Here is a 7654-nt window from a genome sequence, read left to right on the forward strand (position 1 = left end):
ACACCACTTCGATTTGTCTTTAGTTCCGGCTGGTTTGTCATTTTTTCTAGGCCATCTGGCTTTTTCTCCTAGATTCTGCATTGCAAGGATTAGTTCATGGTTATCAACGGAAAAACAGTATTCAGAAATTGGAGGATAATCTTCATCATCCTCTTCTTGGTCAACAGCATGCACGTTCTGGTTGTCAGTTCTGTTATAGGATTTGAATCTGTTGCTTTTGAAAGAGGATCCTTGCTTTTCTTGTTTTGAGGATCCTACTTGTCTCTCCTGGATCCTCTTGTCATCCTCTAACCGGATGAACCTGAGTGCCCGAGTTCTTACTTCGTCTAGGTTCCTGCATGGTGTCATAACAAGATCATCATAGAACAATGAATCCTTAAGTAAACCCATCTTGAAGGCCTCAACAGCTGTGGCTACATCCAAGTTAGGAATATCCAAGGATTCTTTACTAAACTTGGTTATATAATCCCTTAATGATTCATTATGACCCTGAGTTATCCTATATAAATCGCTAGTCAATCGTTCAAATTTTCTACTACAAGAAAATTGATTATTGAATAAGTTAACTAAATTAGCGAATGAAGTAATAGAGTATGGGGGAAGACTTAGCAGCCATTTAAGAGCTGATCCAGTAGGAGTGGATCCAAATCCCTTGCACAGGCATGCTTCCTTTAACCTTTCTGGAATAGGATTGATCTCCATCCTCTCCCTGTATTGTGCTATGTGTTCCTCAGGATCCGTTGTACCATCATACAGCTTCATAGTAGGGATATGGAATCTTTTGGGTATCTCAGCATCACAGATTGGTGGTGCAAAACGAGATACCTTATGGCTTCCATCTGCAATCTCCGGGATAGGTTTGACTACCCCTGGAACACTTGATATCATATCCTTCAGTTTTTGTAGTTCTCTGGCCATAACATGATTGATACCTGTATCCTGCATGAATCCATAGTTAGTGGTAAGAGAATTATTAAAAGTGTTACCTCCCATCGGGTTCAAGTTAGGAACATTGGATGTGAATCCATATTGCTGGGATTCTAGGATGATGGATGGACCAGTGGAAGCAATGGTCTGCATCGGAATAAAATCTCCTTGATGGACATCTAGACTTCCTGTTTGCAAATTCTTCAAGGATCCTGGTATCTGAAGGGATCCTTGAACCTGGGATGATCCTGGAACGAAGGAGGATCCTTGAACCTGGGATGATCCTGGAACAAAGGAGGATCCTGGAACGAAGGAGGATCCTAAGCTCATGAAGGATCCCATATGCTGGGTGTAGGATCCTGCCGGTTGGAAATATGATCCTGACGCCTGAGTAATTGCTGCTGGGCCGAAATGCACTCCTCTTGATCCACCCATATGTTGAATGTCTGGGACCTCTGATGGCTGAGAAGTAATCATTGGAGTATCAAAATTCAAAGATTTGGGCATCAGTGGGGAATGATCCTCTGCCGTTTTCTTTTGCCTTTTGAGATCTCCGATTTCTCTGAGGATCCTGTCATTAGTTTCATCCTGCTGCTGCATACGATCCCTCATCTGCAAAATCAAAGTAAATATATCACTAGTACTGGGAATAGAAGAAGTTAGAGCAGAAGATGATGGTTTAGAGGAGATAGGAGTTGGTCTCTTCTCAGCATTTTTCTGAGATCCCGCTGGTGGTGGAGGCATAGGTAGAGTGCTCTGAGATGAGTTGACTGCAGACATCGCCGTGGAGGTATTCTTCAATGATGAAGCCATGCAATACTTTGAAATGATCACCAACAGAAGAATTTTCTTATGAATGAAGCACCAATTGCCCCACGGTGGGCGCCAAACTGTTTTGGTCAAAAATCACTTAAAGATAATGCAACCAAACTTTATGTAAACGGGGAATGATGCTTGGTATGATGAACAAAGTGAAGGATCACTCAAATGTAAAACGCACAAGTGACACAAGGATTTATACGAGGAAAAAGCCCTTGATCAATGAATGATCTTCGGCATAAAAAACCTCGGGTGATGGAAACTACCGATCACCAAACTTCAATATAACAAATAATGGTTACAATTTCGGATGGCAACGAGCTAGGTACAAGGATCACTATAGTATCGTGTGTCAAAGCGTGTGAGAAATGTGTTGTGTCTTCCGAATGTGGAAGAGTGCTACTTATACAAGTGTGGGTGGTCGTATTTTAGGTAAATAACCTAACTATTAGCTCGTTACCCCTTCAAGAATAGAAGTAAATTTAGCCTAAATTATCGCCCTTAAATTGTGCTGAGTTTCCATATTGTCCACAACGTCCATCTTTGATTATGCATATACCAAAGTAGCGTGACAGGTTCCTTGTTTACGTTGTTAAGAGCGGATCCTACTCGAAATTCCTGCAAGACAACATTAAATCCAAAGAGAACAATCGTTAGTATGAGGATCCCTAGGATGGTCCGTGATCCTGATCCTGGAACTCTTCTGAGGATCACTATCTGCCAAAGAAACAAGGATCACTGGTTAGGATCACATGTAAGGATCATAAGTCATGAAAATCCAGCCCGAACAGTTTTCTATTTTCAACACTTTTTGCTACATTATTTTCAATGGCCTCGAGATCAAACATGAGCTCTTCCACCATGTCAGCTACAACCTCTGCAACATATGGTTTGGTGCTTCCTCCTCCTCTACAAGTTCAAGCTCCTTAAAGAGAAATGAAAGCCAAATATCATGAGACACTCCTTCCGTTCAGAATGTCAACAGATATGGTGTTCCAGGGAGAACTCCTGTTATGGTTTCTAATGATAAAATTTTAACTTTGTTTGGTGATATACAGGATCAAATGAAGAAACAACAGGAGACTAACCAAGTCATAATGAAGGAAATACAACTCTTGAAGTCCAACTCCAAGAGACCTGCTGAGGATACTGATACCCATCTGCAGGCCAGGATGTTGAACTTTAGTTCAGCAGTATATACTGAGGATAATCGGGGCAATATCATACCGAGTCGTTCTCAGAGAAATATTCCGGAGATACCCTTAACTGCTAGAATGTCGACTGTGAGGGATCCAGGATATGCTCCAGGATACGCTCCAGGATATGGCTAGAATCGCCAAAATGGTAACTTGTCTGTTAACACCAGTATCCTTGTTACTAATAATCGTGGATCATTGTAGGATACAGGTGTGACATCAGCGATAACCAGAGAGCTTCAAAAGTTGAAGGATATGATATCAAGTGTGCCTAGGATAGTGCAGCCTATACCGGAAGTATCCCGGGATAGTCACAACATATCCCGCTTTGCTCACCCCATTTGTGATGCAGAAATCCCAAAGAGATTCCAGACTCCCAACGTGAAGCCGTATGATGGGACGACGGATCCTGAGGAGCATATTGCCCAGTATAGGGAGAGGATGGAGATTAACCCTATCCCGTCAGATCTTAAAGAAGCATGCTTGTGCAAGGGCTTCGGCTCTACTTTAATAGGATTAGCCTTGATATGGCTTCTAAATGTTCCTCCTTATTCAATTACATCGTTTGCTCATTTAGTTAATTTATTTAATAGTCAATTTTCTTACAGCAGGAGCTTTAAAAAACTAACAAGTGATCTTTACAGGATAGCCCAGGGACCTCAAGAATCCCTGTGGGACTATGTTAACAAATTTAGTAGAGAATCCCTGGATATCCCGAACCTTGATGTTGCCACGGCAGTACAAGCGTTCAAAATGGGGTTGCAGAAGGATTCTCAATTTTATCAAGATCTTGTGGTGAATCCTTGCAGGAACTTAGACGAAGCTTGGAACAGGGCCTTAAGATACATAAGGCTCGAGGATGACAAGAAAATGCAAGAGGGGATGAATGCATCCTCAACATATGAATCAACTAACAGGAAGTCAGAATCCTCGTATAAACCATATCGCTCTAAGCCATATGGCCGGATAACAAAAAAGTGAATGCTGTTGAAGACGAGGATCTTGAGGAGTATCCTGAGTTATCTGAATATTATTTTTCTGTTAATATACTTGAACTGATGTATGCTATGCAGGGTTTAGGAGACAAAGCAAGATGGCCCCGGAAGAATCAACAAAAAACTGATTGGAAGGATAAATCCAAGTGGTGTGCCTTCCACAAGGATTTCGGACATGTTACTGAGGATTGCATTGCTTTAAGGAAAGAAATAAGCTATCTCTTGAGCAAGGGATATCTGAAGGATCTCTTGGGAAGAAAGAAGAATAAGGGTCAGGATACTGAGGAGGATCCTGAACGAGCAGCCTTACCTCCCGCGGATGCCAAGATAATCAACTTCATTTCGGGAGGATCCGACATTTGTGGGACTTCGTATTCGGCGGCGAAGGGACGTGCAAAAGAAGCTAAGGCTGAAAGGGGAGACAAACCTGTCAGGATGACTACCCTCACAACTGACAAAGTGATCACATTTGATGCTGATGACAGGGATACTGTCCAGGATCCTCATCATGATGCTCTAGTAATAACGTTATATGTGGCTAACCATTTTGTACGCAGGATATTGGTTGATAATGGCAGCTCCGTCAATATAATCCAACTAGAGACTCTGAAGAGAATGAATGTATCTCTGATGGATATCACTTCAAAGTCCACCGTGCTTGTTGGGTTCAGTGGAGAGGCTAGGAACACAGTGGGAGAGATAAAGTTACCAGTATATGTTGAAGGAGTCAACTCGATACAACGTTTCTGTGTGATGGATTCTCTATCCTGCTATAACATCATACTGGGAAGACCATGGATTCATGATATGAAGGCTGTGCCATCAACATATCACCAATGCATCAAGATCCCTACCCCTTGGGGAGTTGCCAAAGTCGATAGTGATCAGCAGGAGGTGAAAGAATGTTACTCATCCTCGATGAAATCCTCGACCAAGCCTAGTGCAGCATAGCAATTAAAGATGCGGGCCCAGGATATCATAGAGGATTCGGAGCAGGATGTGAAGAAAGTTATCCTGGATCAGGATAATCCTGATATCTCGGTGCTCGTAGGAACCAATATCCCTCAGGATATTGAAGATCAATTAACAAACTTTTTGAAATGCAGGATGTCAACATTCGCATGGAAGCATGAGGATATGACAGGTATATCCAAAGACATTATTACTCACAAGCTTGGAATTGACAGGTCATTCAAGCCTATACAACAAAAGAGAAGGAAGTTCGCCCCTGAACGAAATGCAATTATCCAAGAGGAAGTTGAAAGATTATTGAAGTCCAAGATGATCAGAGAAGTCAAATTCCCTAGATGGCTAGTAAATGTGGTAGTGGTTCAAAAGAAGAATGGGAAGTGGAGACTTTGTGTAGACTACACAGACCTGAACAAGGCTTGTCCTAAAGACCCATTTCCTCTTCCTCACACTGATGCAATGGTGGATGCTACTGCCGGGCATGAAATGTTGACCTTCATGGATGCATTCTCAGGATTTCAGCAGATTCAAATGGAACCTTCTGACTAGGAGGATACTGCCTTCATGACACCAACATGTATTTATTGTTATATGGCTATGCCTTTTGGTTTGAAAAATGCAGGTGCGACATACCAGAGATTGGTAAATATGATGTTTAAAGACAAGCTGGGGGACACCATGGAGGAAAGTTTCTAGGATATATGGTGACGAAAAGGGGGATAGAGGCAAGCACGGAGCAGATTAAAGCTATCCTGGATATAAGATCACCCTCGAGTATGAAGGATGTTCAACGATTAACAGGCCGAGTAGCAGCATTGAACAGATTTATTTCAAGATCCTCGGAAAAATGCAAGGAATTCTATGATGTCCTCAAGAAGAATAAGAAGTTCGAATGGGGAGCAAAGCATGAAGCAGCCTGGCAGGATTTGAAGCGATATCTCTCGACTGCACCTCTATTGATGAAGCCTGAAAATGGTGAACCACTATCCCTATACCTCGCTGTATCAGGGAATGCTGTAAGTGCCGTTCTTATAAAAGACCATGAAGGTCAGCAATATCCTGTCTATTATGTGAGTAAAAGTCTGTTAGATGCTGAAACTAGATATTCTCATTTAGAAAAATTGATATTAGCCCTAGTTATGGTATCGACGAAGCTTAGACATTACTTTGAAACGCATAGGATTCATGTTAAAACTAATTATCCTGTTAAAAATGTGCTTAGGAAACCAGAGATGTCCGGTACGATGGCTAAGTGGTCAGTGAAGTTGAGTGCTTATGAGTTAGTATATGAACCTAGGAATGCCATAAAGTCTCAGGCTTTAGCTGACTTTGTGGCTGATTTCAGTAGTGACATTCAGGATGAGGTAGACCTAGAAGTCCAACAATTAGGAGAATCTTCAGAATCCTAGACATTATATACTGATGGTGCACCTAATGTAAGAGGTGTAGGTTTAGGTATACTACTAAAATCGCCACAGGGGGACATAATACCCCAGGCTATTAGGTGTGAATTTCCTGCTACTAATAATGAGGCAGAATATGAAGCTTTGATTGCAGGATTAGAATTGGCTAAGAATATGAGTATCAAGAATTTGCAAGTATATGTTGACTCCTTGTTAATTACTAATCATTTTAATGGACCCTATGCAGTCAAGGGTGAGAAATTAATCGAATACCTCGGTATTCTCAAAAAATTAGCAGGATATTTCGATATTTTTACACTTGAACAGGTACCAAGGGAGGATAATGCTGAAGCAGATGCCTTATTAAACCTGGGATCATAGATCAGGATACCAGACGGGACCCCAATACCAATATTACATATCTTGTATCCTGCAACGAATCCTTAGGATAAAGAAGTAGCAGGTATTCAGGATGCTGGAGCGGAGTATCCTGAAAAGGATCCTAAATCCTGGACGCTCCAATCATGAGATATCTCAAGGAAGGACATATCCCCGGAGATGAAAATCCTAAGGCATTTAGGATGAAGGTATCACGATTCACTATTATAAATAATGTTTAATACAAGAAATCTCTTGCAGGACCGTATTTGAGGTGCTTGGAGGGTCCTGAAGCCAAAGAAGTACTTCAGGATATACATGAAGGGGATTGTGGTAACCACACTGGGGGCAGGTCATTGTTCTCCAATGTATTAAGAACAGGATATTATTGGCCAACGATGAGGAAAGATGCTACGGAATATGCTCGAAGATGTGATGCATGTCAAAGACACAGTAACGTACTACATCAACCAGCTGAACCACTATATCCTATAGCGTCCCCTTGGCCGTTCATGAAATGGGGGATGGATATAGTAGGGAAGTTACCAAAAGCTCCGGGAGGAAAAGTCTTTATGCTAGCAATGACGGATTATTTCTCTAAGTGGGTTGAAGCTGAAGCATTTGTCCAAGTTAGAGACCAAGAAGTAGTATCCTTCATAAAAAGGAATATCCTGACCAGGTTTGGGGTACCAGCTGAAATCATTTGTGATAATGGGTCCCAGTTTATAAGCAAGAGGACTACTGACTTTTGCAAGAGTTGGGGAATCAAAATGATCACGTCTACTCCGGTGCATCCTCAAGCGAATGGACAAGCAGAATCCTCAAACAAGATAATTGTCAATAACTTAAAGAAGAGACTTGGAGCCAAAAAAAGGAAGATGGGCACAAGAATTACCCTTTGTTTTGTGGGCTGATAGGACAACGGTAAAGAATGTGACAGACCAAACCCCATTTTCCTTGGTATTTG

Source organism: Helianthus annuus, chromosome 2 (assembly GCF_002127325.2).
Source record: "Helianthus annuus cultivar XRQ/B chromosome 2, HanXRQr2.0-SUNRISE, whole genome shotgun sequence".
NCBI lineage: Eukaryota > Viridiplantae > Streptophyta > Magnoliopsida > Asterales > Asteraceae > Helianthus > Helianthus annuus.